General features: G+C 36.4%; 2 non-coding genes across 2 annotated transcripts; both read left to right on the top strand.

Moving 5' to 3' along the window:
* Window positions 1-16902: 16902 nt before the first annotated feature.
* Window positions 16903-16974, top strand: TRNAP-AGG (transfer RNA proline (anticodon AGG)). Its single transcript has one exon. It is a non-coding gene; the product is annotated as a tRNA-Pro (tRNA).
* A 1028-nt stretch (window positions 16975-18002) lies between these two features.
* On the top strand, window positions 18003-18074 carry TRNAP-UGG (transfer RNA proline (anticodon UGG)). Its single transcript has one exon. It is a non-coding gene; the product is annotated as a tRNA-Pro (tRNA).
* Window positions 18075-21655: the final 3581 nt, after the last annotated feature.

The raw sequence follows: 21655 nt of genomic DNA on the forward strand, positions 1-21655 counted from the left end.
CAATGTCTCCCACGTGAAGATAAAGACGTTCCGGTTGACACTGAATTCTTCACAGTATCCTAGAGGAGATGTTCAAAATGTCCACGTCCTGCCTCAAGACAGGAATTGCCTACCTTCGCGTGTTGATTTGAGGAGTTGCATTCACAGTATCCAGAATTTCTTCTTCGTTCGCAGGAGTTGTAAATCGTTGTTGTTCTCTCATGGTAGCACGAAATGCAAAATTCCTTGATTCACATAGCGGTGGATGGATTCTCACAAATGTTTTCTTATCTGGAAATTTCCGTTGTGGGAACCTTTCCTGGTACACTTCGCAACATCTTATTTGACCGCCCTGAAAAATTTCAAAGTCCGGAATTCGTAAATTTGGCAGCATAGCACTTCAGAGCCAACTAAGAGTAGCCAAGTTTGCAACATTTCTTCTTCCTGAATGAAAACGCTCTTGTGATTTTTTTTCATTCTTTCACATTGCATAAAGTAAATATACCCTAAAGCAGTAATAAAATATATGAGTAGACAAAAAATGTTAAGTTGAAATACGAATGTTGAAAATATTTCAAGATTCTTCGTTCTGAATTTGAAAATAGGAAAATGTATGTGCATTGTGAAACACTGAACAGGTTCTCATCCACCTGGAAAGAATTGCGGTCACATTTGAATGCAAGAAGGCAAATTTATGATGATATTATGCGAAATGTTTTGTAAAGATGCCTTGCACAACATCAAACGATTCTGCAAAGTGTGTCTTTTCCTTGGTTCTTGGCGAAAAATGGTTCGGAACTCCGGCACAATGTTGCTTCAACTCAGATTAACGTGTTTTTCTAAGCTTTCTGTTAACAATCTCCTGGAGTAGTTGGTTAGGTAACAGCACTTTCGTTTTTTTCTGTTCTCGTCAAGATCGAAACATCGTAGGTTCAAATCCCACCCTTTCCTTATTATTTTTTCCTTTTTATTTACCGAGTACGAAGTGTTCTAATAACGTAATATAATATAATATTATATGATATTACTGTAAATATTTATGCGATGGATGCTCATTGGTGGCGATTGGGTTTCAAAAATGATGGGGCAAGGTTGGGGGGAGGGGAGAGGGCAAGGACAGTTTCTTTCCCTTGGTAGATAATGTTTAGCATAATGTTGGATCATCTGCCCCTGCACACTCCATAATCGTCGCCACTGTGTATGCCTCAAGTAATGCTTATACTAATGTTTTTAATCTTTCAGTGATTGGCAGGATTTTAGGAAATACTTTTCCTTTCATACAGCTGTTATAAGTTAACACTATTCCCTAGGCCATGGAGCTCTTCCTCCATGCCGAATCGTATTTTTAATTGCCACTATGCAAACCGCTGACTCCATAGGCAGAAGAAACTACTTGTTTCCTGAATAGCTCAGGAGGTTTGCATAGCACAACACTGTGCATTGTTTACATGCCTCAGAGGCTGAGACAACTGAGAAAAACAAGTGAATGCCCTGGTTAACGTGAAGCATTCAGAGAGGCTTTTATAAAATAAAGATATCATCTTAGGGATTGATACGATATTAAGAACTTTCATGTCAACTTTCTGCATCCGGAAATGCTGGACATAAATCACATAAATATCAGCGGAAATATCCAAGAAACGTAGATAAGCATTGCAAAGAAGTAGGTTTGAACCCATGACCTTCCATTCCATAAGCAAACGATCCCCCTACACCACATGGTTCACGTTATTTTATGCACTCGGTTCGGATCCCACTTTAAACTGTATGTCCAGTCCCGATTAGCCTTACTATGCATAAAGTTGACTTAAAACGCCAAATCAATCAATTCATCTCCTTTCAGAGTGGGCCTTCTATGATACTGTAGTCGGCCAGCATCCGAAAATACAGTTCTGCTTCGCGTATACCAGAGTGTAATTGCATTTAATATTGTGACTAATTTTACTTTAAAACTACAGATTAAAGCGATAATAGTGTCCAGAAAAAGAACCTCAAAATAGATTTTCACACAAAGTATCTTAATCCATTGCAAAAGATTTCAGTTAAGAATAATATTATGCTTTTCCATTGACCGTATTTTCGATTCATGGTGAATTTGCTAAAAGGACCATGTCAAGAAATCTAAATATGTAAGTTTTACTAGTAAATGCATTTAAAATGCACGAAAAATCAGGGGAGGAGAAAAATAAACCTCAAAAATAAGTAAAAATGCAACCAAAACTGTTAAAAATACTGACAAACTAAAAGCCAAAAAAGGCCGAAAAATGCAAAAAAAATGTAAAATAGAAAGTGTTTTCTGGCTCTAACTGAAGGGAAACGGACATCATATCAGGTTTAGCATTGTTTTTAAGGGTCAGAAAAAAAGTTGATTTTTCATCAACTTTCGGACCCTAATTAGTAATTATGACCATTGAAAATGTTGGAGGTAGCTTACTTAAAATTTTCTTGCTGAGGGATCGGATCGTCCCATATCTCCACTTCATAATAAAGAAAAACATCAAGTTCATATTTCGAAAATGACTTGGAGTTTTCCAAACACGAAAATATGCTTTTCATAGTTTGAAGTTCGTTAGTATTTATTATCTTTCAAGGTTTCCATTGTGTTAATTTCACACATATTTTATATTTAATACGTTCCTCTCTCTTTTCATACAGTCTTTGGAAAAAAGCTGAAGTTTCTTGTCAAACGGGGTCTGGTTCAAATGACTCCTTTTCGCTCTCCTGTTCCCACTTTAAACAAACAACAAAATACTTCGTAACTAAACGATTGCTTGTTCAAAACACGGAATTTTTACACAATTTACAAAATATGACAAAACGCGATTAGACATGTTCATCATTTTTCCCTTTCAGCGTTTCTCGATTTTATCTGAATTCGTTTCCTCATGAAAATTGCCATGAGGAAATTATAGGTATGACATTATGTGTGAATTGGTTTCTTCAAACTGATAGCAAATTGTAACATGAGCTACCTGGAGAAGAGGTAGCGTTCTTGATTCTTACGAGGGAGGTCGTAGGTTCGATTCTCCACCTAGGCAGGATTTTTTTCAGGAGTATATCGTTGGGTGTAAAGTTTATCCACCGTGCTAAGAAGTTAACATTGGTCTCTGTATTTCACGAGGTGAAAGGAAATAGTAAGAGAAGTTATTTCGATGATAGGAGGAAGTCACATGCCACGTGGGATGCGCAGAATCAAGTTACATAGAGCTAAGTCTGTAATGGTGGTTTCGAATATTGCAAAGTTAGTGCGGAAAATTTGTTATATCTGATACTCGTACTTTCTGTTCAAGGAAGACAAACAATTTAGTCACAAAGCAGTGAGGAATTAACGATCATTATGAGGTTTTGAATTTTTTGTTTGTCACTCACTATATAAATACTTATTAGTAGTTTCTTATCGAATCGGCCTTCGTCGCAATAACAATTTATTTATGTTAATTAGTATTTACAACAGTCATTACGAAGGAACGGACATAAAATTACCAATCTTAGCAATTTGAACTCATTAAACGCTCTCCTTCGTTACAGTACTGCACTATATCACTACTTAACATTACTGTATATCTTTTTTTAAATAATAATAATCCGTCGCGCAACAGCCCATGAAGGGCCTAGGCATACCTACCGACTGCCGGTCTCCCTCCCACTCTTTCCATCGTCACCTCTAAGCGTGGAGATCTTCAGCAAGTAGTATAGTATATCGAAATCAAATAATCAATATTTTAGGTGTCAGTGAAGAACAAACAATACATAACTTAAATAACATTACATTTTGCATCCTGAATACATATATGTGATTTGTGAATTAATCATGATGTGTGTGTTAACACAACATATGAACAATAACTAAAAAGATTTTTTTTTTTTTAAATCCTGGAAATCTCCAACTTCTAAGGGGAAATATGCGCAGAACGAACGCCCCTCAAGTGTGCATCGGATTCATTTTTAAAATATTCTAATATCAACGGTATCTGTTCAGCAAACAAAAAAAAAAGAAAAAGAAAGAGGAGATGGTGGGATTTGAACCGGCGACCCTTCATGCTTGATGAAAAATAAGGACAGCTGCGCCTAACCAACTGCACTACGTTAACTTAATGATGTTATACCCTTAAAAACATGTTGACGTTTATGAAGACTCCCACCTTCCTGTGTTTCAAGCACATTTTCTCGACAAGTCGTGCAAAATATATGTTTTTGAGAACTGTTCGATATTATGCAAGGTATTGTAAATAAAATGTCGCATAAACTCCTCACAAATTTGCTTCTTTCTGCACAAACCTGATGGCAATTTCCTCCAAGTGGAGAAAAACTCTATTCAGTGTTTCAACCCCCCAAATTTCAAGTCGAGCAACCAGAATCGTAAATATCCCTCAAGGTTCTCTTTCCAATTTATTATTTCTGTTTGATTGTGTATTATAATAGCAATTTATAGTTTCTAAGTTCATGGAAAGTGTTAAATTGAAAACCTATCACCGCAGCATTTTTCGTCTGGTGGAAGGACCTACTCAAAGTGGGCTACTCTCACCTGAAGCGGAAGTGCAATGTTGCTAAGTTTACGATTTTGGGACTCAGAATTCTTTCCGGGCGGTCAAATAAGATGTTGCGAAGTGTACAAACGAAGAGCCTCTCTAGAGTATTGCCTTCCGCCAAAGCATTCATGAAGAGCATATCTTCTCGCTTCTGGTTTGTGTACATGGTTTCATTAGCGTCCATTCAACATATACAAATACCAAAAGTACTATCAGATTGTGTTCAACAGCATCTTGTGTCGCAGGAAACCACCTGTGGTAAATAACGACATTCCGATAAACATGCGTTGTGAAAGCCTACAACTCTGAAACCAAGTATTTCTGGACGAATGAACCTATTTTAATTGTTTACATTCGAGGAACACATTCCTGGAGTTACTCCGATTATTATCTGAGAAGAATCCTGGCAACAGGCGCATAGGGAACAGCACTGTGTGGCTCTTGGTTAATATTTTATCACCAGCCTCAAATCCACCTATTTTGTAGTAAGAAGCCTCGGTTTTGGATAATTTTAGAGTGGCCAAAGCTGTGGAGGTAATGCCGGGATAATCCACTCTGTTTATAACAACACCATGCTTTCTGATCTCAATTTCAGAGAACAGATGCGGCACAAAATTGTCCACCAATCTTATATTTGAATTTGCCGGATAATCTGTTCCATCGAGCTTTACAACATCAAATTTGATGTATTGATCTGCTCTGTGGGGGTGTATAAAGCCATCCCCTACATCAAGATCAACCTCAATTTCTGTGTTGGGTTGATTTAAATTTGCAAATGTCCTCCTGTTTGGGGGGAATGATTGTAGCTCATAACTCTCAATATTTTCCATCTTTTTTGTATGTATTTTTATTTAAATATTAATCTCTATGATAGCAGTTGTTGTGGCTCCAGCAAAATCAACTAATTCTTCTTTTTCATTAGTGACCATCAATTCAATATTATCTATTCTGTTATGACACACAGGAAAATATAATGTTGGGGATGGAGTGTAGATGATTGGCTCCATAAATTCAGAATTAGGTTTGAATGTTGCAATGATGCCAGTTTGTTTGTGAGTGCCTATACCATTTGATTTGGTGATCATACCCTCAGCCACATTACAGTGAATATTTAGAGTCTCTATGGCTAAGAATTTGGGTATATTAATAGCAGTGTGTTTGATGGCCGGTTCAAGTTTTGTGTTGTTCTCAAAGCCTAACAGCTCTCCTATAGTACCCAGATCCACTGTTTCTGTAGCAGATACAATCTCTACTCTGTGAGTGACAGAATTTTGACTTAACACTACACCTCTGGGTAATTGAGCATTTAGAGTGGATAGATTATATTGCCCTGGAGTGATGACAATTTTTTGATCCCCTACTGCAATTGTATTGTTGTGGTGTGTAATATTAGGGATCAAGTACATGCCATAAAATGCTCTGAGAGCTATTGTTTTGGGATACACTATGTCATCATGTAATTTGAGTTTCAATATTGAATTTTGGCTGGTGAGATGGAATACCCCCATGATGTTTTAAATACCACAGGGCCTTTTGAAAATTTTCAATTGATGGTTTATTTATTTGAGACATATATCTAAGAACAGATAAACACAAATGTCCGCAATTAACATCTTTGAAATTTTGAACACGGGCATTATTGTAATAAAGATTAGCTAAATTTAGATATTTTATTAAATTTTCAGGTGGAACACCTCCAAATGAATCAAACACAAATGCCTCATTTTTTAAATATTTAAGATAACAGATCCAGTGAGTGCCCTGATTTTTGTACTTATCCAAATTAACAATGCCACACTCTTTGTTGAGTGGTTGTTCTGGTAAAGAATCAGACATGTACACACCTCTAAAATTTTTGATGCCCAGTGGCTTGATTAAAGCTTCAATATCTTGGTTTGTAAGCGGCTCTTGTTTTTTTTAAACTTATTCATGGCTCTCTTAACACCTTTGCCCTGTTTCTCCATGGCCAGGTTATGGCGCCTCTGCTCATCTAATTCTGCCTTATTTTTCTTGGCATCTATTACTGTTTTTGCTATGGCAGCTGATCCCCCAGCCAAGCTCCCAACAGCCCCAAGTGCTGCTAAGATGGCAGGGATAGTAAATATGAAACCCCCCACATGTGATTTTTTTCTTGATTGCTGTAATTTTTTTAATTGGGGGGTACTAAGCAACAATTTCATACCATGTCCCTTTGCAATACAAGAATTTTTTTTCTTGCGCTGCTTTTTGGTCAAAAGGCTATCAATAGGCCCAAGAGATTTGAGACCTGCATAAGGTATTTGATACATAACACCCTTGGCCTTCATTGTAGGTTTATTATATACATATTCACAACCCCCACCCCAGTTTTTGTTTGGTGCTCATAGCTATGGTGGTTCCCAATGCTGCTATTTTTTCACTTAAAGAAGCATCTTTGCTTACAAATCTACCAAATGCAGCCTCTTCTAATTTCTTGTCTGCAACATGTCTCTTGTCAAGATCAGAATGTGTGTTGTATGCTATGTCATGGTCTCTACAAGCAGCATCTAGAGGATTAACACCAGGATCACCTCTGTTTAACCTATGGTCCAATTTTGTGCCTGGACCACAATACTGATAGCCTGGAATGTGTAGTTCAAATGGCAGCTTGTTTATAATGTCATTAACCAACCCCCGGCACTCAGAAATATTCAAAAATTTAGGTGGTAGAGTATTAATAATTTTTATGAGATATCCAATCCCCTTAGTGTCATTCACTATAAAATTAGATAATTTGGTGCTTATCATGTCCATAATTCCAACCTTTTCATTGTAAAAATTGTGGTTCCCAGCATTTTCCTCCCCAGCTATCACCAATAACCTATCTACAAGTTTCCTGACATCATCAACCCACACAAATTCTTTAGGCAGGGTGTTGTATTGTTTGATTCCACTGCCAGTCTTGATCTGTGACCATATGGGCTTGATTAAATTATTGTATTTTGCCCCACTGCTAGACTTGACTCTTTTTTGTGTGGGATCATTGTTCTGGTATAGAGCATCTGATTTTATTAATATTTCTTTGTAATATTCATAATCTTGATCTGTATAGCTGCCAGGCCTCTTCCTAGTCATCAGTTCCCACAACCCAGGTGTGCCGGGATATTTAACAAAACCACCTCTTTGTCCAAGATGAGATTCTGAATAAACAATTATATCATCTCCCATAAATGTTACTCTGAAATTGCCAATTCTATGTATGATGCTACCATCACGCTCTGTGTCAGCATATAAGCCAAAGACCTCATCTTTGTTGTCTTTGTTGATCCTGTGTAGCTTCAATTCTTCGAGGAGCAACAGGACTAGGTGTATGAATACTGGAAAGTGGGGTGATTGGATAATCTAATATGTTCCTTGCAGCTACAGGTACAAGCTCTGTGATCAAATTTTGATTTTGCTCTGTAACAGTTTTGATATTTTTACCTAATTCACTAATAGCATCAATAATAGGCTGTTCTGTTTGTTTGTGTTGTTCATAAATTCCTCGGTTCTGTGATTTCCATCCCTTAAATCTTTTTACAAGATAATCTTTTAATTTAAGATCATCAATGATTGGCCTTTTCATGGTTATTTATATATGTTTCAATGTCTAGAAAATTGTTGATTTTATTTCTGTATTTGCCACTACTGGGTTTTCTTGTCATATCAATTGTGACAAACCCATAACTGTCCTGGTTCCAGCACCTACTGCAAAACTTGGAAAAATCATTGTAGCTCAAGTCACCACCTACATATTCATCATGTATGTGTTTCAGGTTGGTATGATCTTGATGAAACACATATAAAATTGCTGTTGTCTCGGATCAGCTGCTTCGGAATTTTAGAAAAAGTCTGTGCTAGGTAGAAACAATCAATGTTTTTGTGCCGCCCCTGTGTAAAAAAATGTCTAACCTTGTTTTGATTATCCAATATAATGTCATCAAACACAACAACAGAATTATCGAGACATTCATGGAGTGGCTTAACATCTGGTTCAAAAGTGGCAATATCCAATCCATCATATAGCTTCATCAGCTGCTGATATTTTAATTGTTCCAAGCTCTTAGAGAAGACATACAAGTGCCTGTTTTTCCAGTCTAACCAGTTGGGTGCCAATAAAAAATTATCAACCATTAGTGTAGTTTTACCACAAGCAGATGGCCCAACAATAAGACACCTAATATTATCAGGCAGCAAGTTGCCATTTCTCTTATTCTGTTGTTCAGGTTCTGGCAGCCTTTTTATAACATCCCAGGTGCTCATATTATTATTTTGTTTGCATCGATCCAGCTGTGTTCTGGAAGTCCTAGCCATTTGACAAATAACTTGTTGCTTTTTCTGCGGATTATTTTTTCTATGAGATATGTGTCAGGCTGTTTAGTTTTGCTGAGCTCTTCTTCATAAAACCTGCCTTTGACAATTTCTCCTCGATGATCCTTTATTATATATGTGTTAATGGTCCCGGGTTTAACTTGAACCACTGTAAATAATTCAGTGCTCCAGTTTCTTGTAAAGCCTCTTTTGAATAAGTGCTTATATTTGCTGATTCTTACTTGATCACCCACCCTGTATTTGGCCTTTCTTGTTGTTGGCTGGTATTTAGGATAATAAACAGTGCTGATCAATTTTTGCTCATCAGATGAAGTTACTTCAGAGGGTTTCATGTTGATTGTGGAATGGACCAAGTTGTTATATTTATGTAGAAGTTCTGGAAGAATATTAATCCATTTATAATTACCTTGAAGTGTAAATTGTTTATACATAAGATTTTTTAAGGTTCTGTTGAATCTCTCTACAATTGAGGCCTTGAGATCACTGTAACTCGAATAATGTTGTATTGCCTGGCTTTTAATAAATTGTCGAAACACTGAATTATAAAATTCTTTGCCATTATCTGTTTGCAAATAGCGCGGTGATCTTCCACTCTGATTGATGATTGTTCTGATGGCTTCTGTAACACATGTTCCAGTCTTGGATTTGAGTGGCACAGCCCAGGCAAATTTTGAAAATGTATCTATTACAGTGAGTAGATACTTGTAGCCCTTGTTGATTTTGTCTAAGTTTTTCAACTGTCCACTTGCCATTTCAACCAAGTCCCCTTGCCATAAATCATCTATGCCTTTTGTGACTACTGGCAGTCTCTTAAAATTATGTCTGGCTTGTCTGTGTAGTTCATCAACAATAATTTCTCTAGACATAATATGAAAACAAGAATATTGCAACTATGGGGTGTTCAGCAGCTGATACTGCAGGATTTTCTAAATATAATTTGTCCCCTATTTGTATTTTAAATTCCAGAGATCCATCATCTTCAACATATGCTGTTTCTAATGTATTGGGATCTGTAAAATCCTCTAACTCTACACTGGTGATTTTTGGTTTGTTATCAGCATTTGTTATTGATAAGGTGGGGTAGTGGTGTGCCTGTGGTTGAAGCCAATATTTGATCTTGATTGGTCTCAATGTGCCCCCAACAAAAAACTGGTAATAAAATTGTGCAGGGGACAGCATATATATTTTGCCACCTGGTGTAAATGGTGAATCATATTCTTTGTTGGGGATGCTGTACAATTCAAGAATTACTGTATGTTTTGGATTCTCGGTTATGCCTGTTATTTCTTTTTCTGCTGTAAGCAATCTGCTTGTTACAGATTCAAGGTGCTCATTGATGGTCCTAACAACATCATCATGGCCTGGCTTGATTTTTATGTCCACAATAAGTTTCTTGTATTGTTGCACAATCTCTTGAAGCTGGGTGGCAAAAACAGACAGAGCATTTGCTTGATTGGATTCCATGGTTCCTAGCTGTTGCTTGATATTAGCTACAATTTGTTGCAAATTTTCAACAACTGCCAATTTTGAATTTTGAGCAGTAAGATCATGGACCTGTCTTCTGATATCCTCAAACGGGGCATGCAGTTCATTAATATGTTGATTGGTTGGTAGAGTGGCCACTGTCTGAGTGAGATGTTTGATCTCTGCTTGGATATTCTTGATATCTTCTGATTTCAATATCCTATTCACTGCCCTCTTAATATTTTTAAGTTCCTGTGATGTAGGAAGATTTGATACTGTATTTTGCAAAGATTCAAGTGCCAATTTTACATTGTTTAATTCAGAACATCAGCCACATTTTGCATAGCATTTTGGAGCAGGGCTATATCTGCCTGAGTGGGTGTGGATTGTTGTAAAATTTCAAGTTTTGTTTGAATATCATCAATCAAATGATGAAAATGAGATAGTTCAGATTCAGTGTTGAGGTTTTCAAGCTTTGTGATTTGGTGCTGGACACTAACAAGAGTATCTACAATACCGGGCAGGCGAGATTCTAGAGTTTCTTGTACATTTGCCAAATCACTTTGCACTGCTGCTATTGTACCTTCAAGATGGGTTATGGTACTTTGAATTTTTCCAAAATCTTCATATGTTTCAAGTTGCAGCTTAATATTTGCTACACTCCGAGTTATTGCACTCAAAGCATCAGAAGATGGCAAATTGTTCATAAAATTTTCAAGTGTCTCAATTTTTTCTTTAACCTCGTCTATGGCATTGTGCAGAGGATCCAGATTAGGTATTTGGAGTGATTGAATCTGTTCTTTTAGAGTGGAAATCACTAGATCAAAATCTTCTTGTGATTTTATGCTTTTAACAATTGCTTGAAGCTGTGCCTGGACATTATTTATTTGCTCTTCCAATTGTTGTTTCAATTGCTCAGAATTGGTGGCCTGGGTCTTAAATTTGGCTTGAAGAGCTGCTACAGCTTCTTCTAAACTTTGAAAATTATCTAATGTTGCCAGATCAGTATATTTTTGAAGCAACAATTTGAGTTCAGAATCAATTTTAAGAAGAGGGTCCATGCATTGTGATTGTAAATTTGTAATTTCTAATTGAAGACTGGCATTGAGTGTGGTTTGTAAAGCTTGTAAATCACTTCTTAATTTCTTGACTCTGACATCAAGCATCAGAATCTCATCACTGTGATCTTCATGCCTTGTATGGCCAAATATATCATTAGGCATTTTTGTTTTAGTGGTTATTTATTATAGAGTATCTGATTCTTAATTCTATAAAAAAGGGTATAAGCTTGTCATATGATCCCGGGACCTCAATATATAAGCAGTCACCAGCAGAAACAGTATAAACAGTGCCAGAAATCATGTTTGAGTGCATAATTCTATAAATATTTCTCCCTATTGAAATCTTGACATTGCCCTCAGGGGTTGTAATAAATTGTAATTGCCCACCTACAGGTAATTGGTAATGATTTAAATTATTGTTAAATATGTACAATGTTTTGCCCGTTTCATCATCAACATCTGTAAGTATGCTGTTCAGATGAATAATTAAGAAACCACTCAGTTTAGATATCATATCAGAAGAGGGTTGTGGTGTCGGCAGGTCCATAATACCTTGTTTTTTAAACCCAAATAAGTTCATAGGCATGTTTATTTATTTCAAATCATGCTCTGTGTTTGGGCATTGATTGCCATTTTTCAAATCACAATGCCCCCATGGTAGAGTATGTATGCCACATGATAAAATGCATCTCTTATCATCATGTGGGTCCAGAGCCACTTTTCTTACAATATTTGAAGTCAATAAGTGATCCACACTCTGAATTCTGGATTCTGATGTTTTGATTGTGCTACATGATTTGAGACAATTTTTATAATCTTCAAATTGGAGCTCTTTTTCAACAGTTACTCTGCCAATGCCCTTGGCTTTTTTGGCAACAGCACCACTACATGTTTCAAAACTGTACATCTTGGCTCTTAACCCAGCAAATGCCACAATAACATCACCAAGTGTCTCATCTTTTAACTTGCCAGGCACCTTTTTGTTGTGGTGTTGAATCTCTGTATGTTCACTGGTATCAAAATATTCAAGCAATGCAGGCTGTGCCATATCTTTATAAACATCTTCTGTTTTAATATCAAGAACAAAACTATCTGTATCCATGTACATCAATTTTACACAATCACCATAAAAAGGTTTCAACACATCATAATACAATTTTAACATGTGTAATTTGGCCAATTCCAATATTACAGCCCCTACATAAATAGGTTTATCAAACTTAATTTTTGTTTTTTTCATGTTGAAAAGTGCCATATTTTCATCATAAATTCTTCTATAATTGAAATTAGGCTTTGCAACCAATTTTTTGCTCAGGCTGGGGTCAGTAATTATTTTAACATCGGTATGTTTTCTGACATTTTCAATAGTTTTGCCATATACAGAATTGACCATCAATTTAAACAAGGCCTTATCAAATTGGCTCATTGCAGATGTTCGAAGCTTTGTATTTGTATTAATATATGGCTTCAACCATTTTAAGTGCCTGAACCTCAAAACTTTTCCAACTTTGGTCACTTGAACACCATGATGCATCAGGAACTGGAGGTTTTTGTAATATATAACATAACCCTGTTTTGGCTCCAGTGTCATCATGAGCTTCTTCTGTTTAGAGCCAGGTGAGCACTGAACCTCGGGAATTGGGGGCAGATCAGAAAATTTGTTGTGTAAATTATCTGGAATTGTCAGATCAACCTCTAAGAAGAGGCCATAGTCACTGTCATCAAAATCCTTAAGATTCTCAATATTGAAATCTTCAACCCATTCAAGCCCTGAATATGGCAGTTTATCCATCATGGTATAACCATACAGGCTGTTTGCATCTACATACAGTATATAATTTGATGGCAGTGCTGGATCATAATCAGGAATATATTTGTTATTTGCTCTGGCATATCTCTGAGAACATTGCACCATGCCTCCTCTTATACATTGTTCCATAAACAGATACATATCTTGATCTTGGATCAGATCCAATTGCATTTTAGTGTTTAAAAACATTGCAGACCATGCTAGGCCCGGGGCACTGTAAAAATATATTGGATCTAGTTCATAATTTTGCATGGAAGATTTTCTGAATGCCTGCAGTATATCAGCTAAGAGGGTCACATCAAGTTTTAAATAAGCCTTGTGATAATCACCAAATGTCTTGCATTTTAAATTGTTCCACATCAATTGGGCATGGTGATAATCATCATCAGTGATTCCAGATGCTCTGATTTTGCTGTAAAACTCTTGTTGTGGTGGCAGAGAACACTCATCAAATTTAGAAAAATCTGTAACATAATCATATGGATATACACCCTTCCGCCTAATTAATTTCAGGTCCTGATTTGGAAACAAAGCACATGTGATTTTGAATTGATCATCAGATAATTGAGTGGCCAGTGTAGCCAGGCTAGCGGACAGAATTCTGTAAGAATCAAGAAATCTTATGTGAATAGGAACACCATTAACTTTAATTATTTTGTTAATGGCAATATATTTTTCATCATTTTCAGCTAAAATATTTAAATTATGCTTCTCAAACCCCTCGTACCTGATCAGATGATGGAAATCATAATTGGATGCTCCATGGCAAAATATAGGGATAAATTTTGGTCTCTTGATCTTAATATTACAGCTATTACACAGGGCCATTAAGAATTTACCATCTGTATGAGAATGGTGTTTCACCTTGATATTTATATCTGAAAATTCAGAATCACATACCGGGCATTTTTCTGCATTGTTGAAATCTTCAATCTGTTTCTCTGTTAAAGGCAACATGGGTTTTGATTTTAATAAAATATTAGATGCTATGTCATGGCACTCATTTTCTATTCTAAGTGCAAATTCTTTGATGGCATATGCTCCCATGTATAAATGTTCTTTACTAACAACACCATCCTGTACAACCACATAATAAAAGCTGGAAGGTTCATGTAGCTGGTATGGTGTAATTGAAGATTCTTCAGGATCTGGATTGCAGAATGCAAGAGGTTTGAGGTTTGATTCAAAATCACAGACAATATATGCTGGGTGTTCCAACAAGGCTTCAAACTTTTTGAATTTTGCTTTTTCACTTGGATTAGGCATCACCATATGAACAGGTTTATAATTGCCACAGTATTTCAGATGCTCAATTAACTTGTTTTTAGCAATTTCTGCATTCTGTTCACAAACACCATTCACCATTTTTCTACCATCAAATACACTTAAACATCTTCTACACAACTAGAATATTGTATTGGATTTGTCTAGTTGTGTTCTGACTAAAGCTACAAGATTATGTATCAGAGTGTAATGATTTGTGCCATCTCCTTTAATTAAGAGCAGATCAATCGGAATAGCAGATTCATCATCAAGTGTACTGATTCTGAGAGGATCTATCAAGCAATTGTCACGGCCAGTGGAACAAGTAAATACATTAATAGATAATTGTTTGCCATTGATGTGCCTGGCCTTTTTTTCAAATTTGTCAATATTCTGGACAGACATTGGATATTCTAAACCCTCCATTGCCTCATCAAAATCATTTTCATGTTGTTTATAATAAGTTATTCTCTCAGGATGCCTTGAAACTGGATACAAAGCAGCTAAAATACACCACAAAAAGCATTTATCATCATTATTTTTTATATTAACCACGGCTGTTTTGTTTTTGATATTGGCAGGTAATGGCACATAAGTGGAACCTTGTAATGGGTTGAATTCAGAAATATTAACATATAACTTGTGTGGAGATCCGCATAGGCTCCATCCAGACTCTTTTGCTGCAAATTCAGAGTGTTTAATATTCAATTGATCTATCAAACTGCTTATTATTTTGTCTGAATTTGCATTTGAATATACCGGTACAGTTTCTGTTATGTGGGGCTGTGTAAATTTTGTGCCATTTGGCTTCTTATATTGTGTAAACAATTTGAGAGACAGCTTATAAGAGCCATTTTGTGCATTTAGAATTGCCTGCACATCAGGATTTATACTGTTCAAAAAATTCTTAATGTCACATCTTGGCTCTGATTTAAAACAGTGATCCCTTAATTGGCCATTAAAACTGCTATGGATGGGTTCATAGCGTGGCTGCTTTGCCGGTCCAGCATTAACAGGTGTTTCATGCTTCCTTTTCAGACCAGATGTAGATGGTTGAGGGGGCAATGTTGATAACTGTGCAGAACAAGAACCCACATGTCTATTGAAATATGCCTTGCTAAATATTTTATTGCATTTAGGACATATTTTAGTGGGAGTTCTGAATTTGCCTGGGTCACAATTCTTTTGGTGTCTGGCCCAATTGGGGCTGGATATATTCTTATTACACTGATTGCAATATTTTTGATTTGGCATTTTTTGTTGTTGGTTTATTATATAAGATTTCCTGGGGTTCAATTCAAAATTTTGTACTTAATATATATATATATATATTTTGTTCAGCTGTGTGCTTTGTTTATTTCTTGTGTATATTTAATATGTTAATATTGTTAATTTTTATTCTCTGTTTATTATATAAAATTTTTTGGGTTTTAAACCAAAACTCTATGCTTATTATGACAGGTTGTAAAGCTAATAGCCCACAAGTGGAAAAAGAGAATAAATATTGATCTACACTGACCTTCCGCAAATGCCTGCACAGACATGCATGTCTAGAAAGGCAATGACCTAGCGCTGAGTGTTATGTATTGATTTTTGTATAACAGGCTGGGACAGATATAAGCCTAACTCTAAATAAGAGTGGATTACAACAAACAAGCTGGATGCAACAAATATCAGATTTTTTATACAAAATATAAGCCCTTTTTGTTCAATATACCAGAAATATATTTAATATGAATAATAAGAATTAAACCAAACAGGCCTGTAAGTATGAAAAGCACTGTAACAACACATCTGTTCTCCTCAACAACTCTCACAATACTGGCTGAGAAGTAATGCAAAATCTCTTTATATACCCTAAGCATGGATTAAAACATCTGAAATAACAAAGCAATCAGAATATAACACATCATCACATTATGTCATAATTAACCAATCAGAAAACAACACATGCATAATATTGGATAATAATTTGTTGCACAGCATGATGCAAGAGCTCTTGTCTGTTGCATAATATTGGATAATAATTTGTTGCACAACATGATGCATGTGTGTGTGTGAGGTGTGTGTGTGTGTGTGTGTGTGTGTGTGTGTGTGTGTGTGTGTGTGTGTGTGTGTGTGTGTGTGGGTGGGTGTGGGTGGGTGTGGGTGTATGTGGCTTAGTTTTAGGTGTGGGCAAAAAAAATATCAAGAAGGGCATATTTTCAACAAATTTATGGACAACAATCTCACAGAAGTGCCTTTTATAAGTGTGGGCAAATCAATCTGAGGGGGCTCATCATTTGTACACTAGGATTCAAAATTCTTAGAATAAGAGCATATCACACTTGAAGAATTGGGGAATAAGAGCATCTTGGCATAATTTTAAGTGTGGGCAAATCGGGCTGTTTAATTATATGAGCTCATCATTTGTACACTTGTAAGTGGTCCTGGTTATATCACAAATACAACTACTTTATCAGTCAGTGGCTTGTTGGTCTAGGGGTATGATTCTCGCTTAGGGTGCGAGAGGTCCCGGGTTCAAATCCCGGACAAGCCCATATTTTCCTGATCTGTCTTGTATTGCATACAGGATAGAAGGATAGGATAGAGAATGCTGTTCTTTGAAACCAAAAATAAATCATTAAGAAACGTTGTTTGCCTTCATGTCCTCCGTGCGACCTGGAAATCTGTGGGCATTGAGTAGCAGTTGCACGCTCTCCGGAAGTACAGCAGGACAATTTAACATCAGTGTGAACGTTTTGAGCTTTCTAATAATAAAAATATTTTAAAAACAGAGTTCGAGTACGAGCGAGCATTAGAGATTCAATGCAGGAACTTTCCCACTGAACGATCGCGACCTACGAGGCCTCCCGCTTTGCTTACACCCTCCTTTTCGTTCCTCTTACAATGCTTCAGTACCGCTGAATGTTCTGCAGTCCACGCGGGCATACGAACTCGTCCGTTCACAAGTACGGTCGCTTGTCAAGGTCTGCTGTAAAGTGCAGCCGACGGCAAAGGGGAGTAGGCCAATTATCCAACATCATGTTCACTGAGTCTGTTTTCCACATTTCGTAGGTATTAAGCCTGCATTCGTAGGCGTAGTGATTAGCACATCGCACATCGTTCGAATCCTGGCCTGGGCACGGATGTTTGTGAGTATCCATTCATCAATTTCATGATATCATCACTAATACCCATTTTCGCAATTTGCCAGAAGTGGAATGAAAGCGAAGTAAAATAAAGCAAATCAATCAATGGAAGGTAATAAATTGAATAAAAAATGGCAATGAACAAAAAAGAACATTGCTTTTGCATCAACATAATTCCACCCCTTAAAAACAATATTGACTGTAGAATAAAAAAAGAGAAGAAAAAGTACATACCAAGAATGATTTGTTTTCTTTCATAATCGTTATTCAGATTGATATGAAATGACTACAATCCATATGGAGAAAGCTGCCGCACAACCTGTTTATCCCAACGCGCTGACGTCGGAGATTTGACTCGAAGAATGAGTCGCACAATATCGCAGATGGCGTACCATGCTGCTAGAAATGGATACATACTTTGTTTGTTGTTACAGGCGGCTCGTTGGTCTAGGGGTATGATTCTCGCTTTGGGTGCGAGAGGTCCCGGGTTCAAATCCCGGACGAGCCCGGCTTTTTCCCTTTGCACAAGCAGCCGAAGAAAGCGAAATCGTGTTGAATATATACAGTGTGTCCAAAATAAGTAGCATAACTTCAGGAACGTGATTCTCACATGTAAACAATTTAAATAGTTTGCATAAAGATAGGTAGTTCCGGGAATCCTTAGTTTCCGAGTTGTAGGCATTCAAAACACGTGCTAACCCGAATGTCAATGTCTCCCACGTGAAGATAAAGACGTTCCGGTTGACACTGAATTCTTCACAGTATCCTAGAGGAGATGTTCAAAATGTCCACCTCCTGCCTCAAGGCAGGAATTGCCTACCTTCGCGTGTTGATTTGAGGAGTTGCATTCACAGTATCCAGAATTTCTTCTTCCTTCGCAGGAGTTGTAAATCGTTGTCGTTCTCTCGTGGCAGCACGAAATGAAAAATCCCTTGATTCACATAGCGGTGGATGGATTCTCACAAATGTTTTCTTATCTGGAAATTTCCGTTGTGGGAACCTTTCCTGGTACAAACGAAGAGGCTCTCCAGAGTATTGCCTTCCGCCAAACCATTCATGAAGAGCATATCTTCTCGCTTCTGGTTTGTGTACATGGTTTCATTAGCGTCCATTCAACATATACAAATACCAAAAGTACTATCAGATTGTGTTCAACAGCATATTGTGTCGCAGGAAACCACCCGTGGTAGATAACGACATTCCGATAAACATGCGTTGTGAAAGCTTACAACTCGGAAACCAAGTATTTCTGGACGAATGTTTATATAACCTATTTTAATTGTTTACATGCGATGAACACATTCCTGGAGTTACTCCGATTATTTTTGGGTCACCCTGTAAAATGAGATATCTTCCCTTCAGAAGTTCGATTTTCCATGATTTCTGTTAGACTACGAAAAGGGTGGTCTCTTAACTATGGATCAAATTCAAATCCTTCACATTCGTTGGCAAAGTTCAAACTCCTACGCTTGGGTTCAGTCTCTGGGTTTTCGCCCCACACTTTCTTGATCCGGTCGTGAGTGTGGGTGATGTGATCAGCATCACGCCCCTGACCGCCTTTACCCCCCAGGGTTTCCCCCAGGTACCCATGTTATTCGACGCTGGGTAGGCGCCGGGCCGCTTCCACCGTTAGAAAAGTTCCCGGATTTGAACCTTTAGCATGGTAGTCAGACGCGTTACCGACTGAGCCACCGCGGCCACCTGGTTTAATATAATATGCTTTTAAAGAATTTAACCTTCATTACTCTTTACAAAATATTTTGTAATCGGCGATATAATAGGAAACTCTGTATATTTTATCGTATATAATATCTTCCAATTATTCAATTTCATTATCCATTGTGTACACGTATCATCTGTGCACCTGACAACCCTGAAATTACGCCTAACTTCATATGCAACAGTCCAACGCTTTGGGTAAGTTGGGTTGCCTTGTATAAAATGCCGTTAGTAGTATTGATCCGCGCCAGTGGATGTTTTCTTCGTGGGTGGTCTTTTATTTGCACGTACTTATAACTAATTTGCACGGGTTTTAATTAATTTGCACGTATTTAGAACTCATTTGCAAGTACTTAGAGTACTTTACATTTATGTATTTGCATGTTTATAACTTTTTATGAATATATATTTATTTATTTTATGAAAAATATGTATATAGAAGGTAATTAGAGGTACTAAACGCTATGCATATGTTTTTATATTCATTACTGCAAAGTATGTAATGTATAAATCGATAATATTAATGTTTATAGTATTGAAAATAAGAGTTTACGGTTTATGAACCGCTATGAACGGTGGTAATGGGTGTAGGTACAGGTCCAATTACGATTGGGGACGGTCCCGGTACTCGAACCCGCGATATGCATCGGTAATAATTAGTACTATGCAATAATGTATGTTATTATGTTATAAAAGACGATGGTTTCACACGCTAGACAGAATACTGTCTCCGAATCTCGACTCCGCTCTGATGCCAGACAGAGAGAATGAATTAATATTCCGCGCAGGTAGAGGAGAAAGGAATTTTGGGGGAAGCGCGTTCAAGGTCAAATGACGTCAGAACGTCAGAACAAAGAAGGAATCTGATTGACCAATCAGAACCGGTTTTTTCAAGGTTAACCAGTACGCAAGAACAGGGGAAAGCTATGCAATACTGTAGGGCAGGGGAGGGATTCAACCAGACAACAAAGAATGTCTGAGAATGCGCAGCAAGGGTCAAATCTCTGAAGCTATGCGTCGCTTGTAGAACCGGTTTCCGCCGCCAATTAATATTCCGCTCAGGTTTGCCTTCAAGGCACAGGACGCTTTAGCGCAGGTTTTTTTTTATCTGTACTATGAAGAAGGGAGAGCTATTAGGGACGGGGCCTACAGTTTTCACCATTTGCTTTTATCACGGGGTAACGAACCTAGGACCCTTTGATTATTGATTTAGGTAGTAAATGTATGTTACTGTGTGCTATTTAACTTAATTTTGAGTTTATTTTTTACCAAACTTTGACTTTATGTCAAACATTTTCACAGCTTATCCTTATTTTTACAAAAATAACACTATTTGTACTATTCAGGCAACATTTTTTATTAAATTTTGGACTCGCAAAGATATTTTTACAACTTTTTAACTTATTATTTTACAATTTTATGTTAATTTTTTACCAAAATAACACTATTTATACTATTCAGGCAACATTTTTTCATTAAATTTTGGATTCACAAAGACATTTTTTTCAATTTTTAATTTATTATTTTACAACTTTATGTTAATTTTTACCAAAAAAACACTATTTATACTATTCAGGCAACATTTTTTCATTAATCTTGGATTCACAGACTTTTTTTTTTCAACTTTTAACTTATTATTTTACAACTTTATGTTAATTTTTACCAAAATAACACTATTTATACTATTCAGGCAACATTTTTTTATTAAATTTTGGATTGACAAAGACATTTTTTTCAACTTTAAATTATTATTTTACAACATTATGTTAATTATTTACCAAAATAACACTATTTATACTATTCAGGAAAGACTTTTAGATATATTTTCGACACACAAAGTGTGTTTTTTCAACTTCTATCTGTTTATTTCACAAGTTTAGGCTTATTTTTACCAAAATAACACTATTTATACTATTCAGGAAAGACTTTTAGTTATATTTTCGACACACAAAGTGTGTTTTTTCAACTTCTATCTGTTTATTTCACAAGTTTAGGCTTATTATTACCAAAATAATACAATTCAATCTGTTCAGGAAAGACTTTTAGTTCTCAACTGCTATCTGTTTATTTCACAAGTCTAGGCTTATTATTACCAAAATAACACAATTCAGTCTGTTCAGGAAAGACTTGTAGTTACATTTTCGACACACTAAGTGTGTGTTCTCAACTTCTATTTGTTTATTTCACAAGTTTAGCCTAATATTACTCAAATAACACAATTTAATCCAGTCAGGAAGGATTTGTTATTATATTTTGGATGCACAAAGAGATGTTTTCAACTTTTTTACTGATTTTTTGCAGGGTATGTATTAATTTTTATTTATTTTGTTTTGTATTATATATACATTTACAAATTTTTAACTTAGAGTT

This window comes from Lepisma saccharinum, unplaced genomic scaffold (assembly GCF_977018435.1).
Source record: "Lepisma saccharinum unplaced genomic scaffold, izLepSacc3.1 HAP1_SCAFFOLD_1140, whole genome shotgun sequence".
Taxonomy (NCBI): Eukaryota; Metazoa; Arthropoda; class Insecta; order Zygentoma; family Lepismatidae; genus Lepisma; species Lepisma saccharinum.